This window comes from Catharus ustulatus, chromosome 3 (genome assembly GCF_009819885.2).
Source record: "Catharus ustulatus isolate bCatUst1 chromosome 3, bCatUst1.pri.v2, whole genome shotgun sequence".
NCBI classification, from domain to species: domain Eukaryota; kingdom Metazoa; phylum Chordata; class Aves; order Passeriformes; family Turdidae; genus Catharus; species Catharus ustulatus.
The window spans coordinates 13,585,309-13,588,266 of record NC_046223.1 but is presented as its reverse complement, the minus strand read 5'-3'; positions in this window follow the sequence as shown (position 1 = coordinate 13,588,266).

Genomic DNA, 2,958 nt, shown 5'->3' with positions numbered 1-2,958 from the left:
GGGGATGGCACAAAACACTTGGTCACAGTCCTAGATGGCTTCCCAGGTGGGATTTCATGGTCGTCTCTGCACAACTGAGCCTGGAACTTCAGCAGGAGCTGGGCTGCAGGGGACCTCAGGGAGTCCTGCAGACCTTGTGGCAGTGTTTGTTTGATGACTGCTGTGCAGAGCTAAAAATACTCCAGCTATGGTTAGGAGTTCAGGATAACTAATACACCCAGTGGAAAGATTTGGAGACACTCCAGGGCTAAACAACAGCTTCTTCACCAACAGCCAAAGACTTGTGGATGCAAAAAATAACTAGAAACTGAAAGACTTGAGCTGGAGCAAGAAATTTTCAAACTGAACAAAAAAAAAAAAAACAAACTAACAAACTTCCTAGCAGTGAAGACGATCATGGAAAATTGTCAACACTTTGGTTGTTTTAACAACAGAGTACACAGACCTCTGGATTTAGGTTGGATTCTGCCTCTGGAATTCTGCCTCTCAGGAGCTGGGAGAATTTAAGGAGAATTTAGTATTTAAGGAGAATGCCTTCTTTATGAAGGTGAAATCAAATTACACTGATAACATGTTATCCCAGTGGTCTGGATGAACAGCATTCGTGCAGAGGGAAACACCATGATGGGAGGTATCCACTTGATGTCTTATAAAGTGAGGGGAAAGACCCAAGAACAGACCAACGGTGACTGTGGGTGCTGGGAAAAAGGCTGTGGAATGAGACAGCTTCCAGCCACACAGGGGTAGGGCAACAGAGGCCAAGCAAGGATTTCAGAAATCTGTCTACAGACCCCAAACACAGCTGGGGAAGCAGCAGAGGGAGCGGCCCCCTTAGCACATCTGTGCCGTGGTGGCAGAGGACACCCAGGCTCACATCTCTGCCTGGGGTTTCACCCCACATTGTGCATTTCCCCATTGCTCTGCCCTCATTATTGCTCCATGCTGAAGCAGACTCAATTGTTCCTTTGGGTGAAGGTGGTGAGTGTGAGCCCAGCTCCCCATGGGCCGGGTGCTTGGCTGGGGCTGTGCATGCCCATCCCTGCCCCAGTGAAGTACTCAGTGCCTTGCTAAGAAAGCTTGAGAGAGCCCAGCCTCAGGTTTCTCACACCCAGCAGGCATGAGAGAACACCTTGGTACACCAGGATGCTCATGGCAAGGCAGGGAGCTGGAAGGGGTGCCTGGCTGCATGCTCTGCCACAAATGTAGCCAGGGAAATGAGGACTCCCAGGGCTCAGTGATGTTCAGCCCCTGCATTCCTGCATCCGAGTGCTTTGGTTTAGAGAAGGTCACTGGGGAGTCTAATGAGCTGATGATCCCAGGTGGACTGAGGCAGGGATGGATCCCAAACCTTTATGCCTTTGCCTGGAGGTGTCATGGACACCACAGGTTTTCCCAGCCCAGGTCCTGCTCAAAGTAGGGAGCCCTGCCCTGCTCCCGAAAAAACCCCAAAAGTCTCCAAGGCCTCACATGAGCGCCAAGAAGTGTTTGTGACCATTCCAGGTCCCCTTGCAGAAGCTGTTTTCATAATTAGCTGAAATGTTTCTCCAGTAGGCATAGTTTTTCTCTTCTCCCACCACATCAGCCCTCATGAAACAGTCACTTATTTTCCCCTTGCTCTTGTGTCAAGATGTGCCAGGCTGCGGGCAGGAGCTGCTGCCCTCCCCAGCCTGGCCTCAATAGCACAGCTTGTTCTTCATGCAGGGGGTGACAATCCAGTGGCAGGTGATCCCAGGAACAGCACTGAGAGCAACCCCAATGGCCACCCCCTGAGAAGATCTGGCCACTGAAATACAATAATGTTGATGTGCCAAACCAGGAGGCTGGAAGGTCCCAACAGCCTGTGGGATGTGATGGTGTACTATCACTCCCTCACAGACACATTTTTAATAGATTCCTCTCTTACTCCACAGCCAGTGCAGAAGCTTGGTTGAGCACCTCAATGTGGCCAAGGAGAATGCAGAGCAGGGAAAGTGATGACTCTGAGCTTGGCTAAAGGTATGGAGGCATGGGAGACATATTCCCACAAGACCAGACCTTTTGTCTGTTTTGGGATAAAAAGTGTAAAAGCCACCTGTGTGTTACAGAGTAGGCAGCAAACCTCTGCTCTGTCAGACCAGCCCTTTTTGCTAACCCTCACACTCCCGCTTGGTTGGGTGTTGGGGTGTTGGTTGGTTTTGGAGACATATTCCTGGGGAGATGGGGCTGAGATGAGTTCTCATGTTTTTATAGCAGGCTGGCAGGGTGCAGCATCTCCTGAAGATGCTCTGGCTCTTCTCCAATGGTTCAGCCTAGTGGTTGGTTCTGACGTGAAAGGAGTCCCTTCTTGACCCATTTCCAGATAGAAAACTGCCTCTGGTGTGAACAGGCACTTGACTGATAGATCTCGCCATAGGAGGTCACAACCAGGCCAGGAGACACACGGAAGGCATGTGCCAAGAGGACAGCCACCATCCTGCGTGGCACTGGCCACCGGCCATGGCTTTCTCCCTGTCCTTGGACCTGCTGGGTGATGGACCAGCCCCAGCGCTGCTTAACCACACAACCTTTGCAAACCCTGCCAAAAGGCTCCCGCTTGGGCTAGGCACCTTTCGGCCCAGTCTGCTCACACCCAGCCCTTGAGGAGGGTCCCCGGCATGGAGTAGCCCCCTACCGCTGGTCCCCCACCCACCCTCTTCCCTCTGCCCCGGGAATGACGCTGACACCCCGGGCAAGGCTGGCGCACAGCCACGGCCGGCGCACACCGATCCCCGGCAGCTCAGCCCGGGGGCAAAGCTCCACAGGGCTCCCTCTGGCCCAGCGGAGGGACCGTGCGGGAGAGCGGAGCAGCCGCGTTCCCCGCGGGGAGGGCCCGGCCCGGCCCGGCCCCGCCCCGCCCCGCCCGGCCCGGCCCGGCCCGGCCCGGCCCGGCCCGGCGCGCTGAGTGGGCCCCGCGGCGCGGCGCGGAGCGGCGGGCGGGAC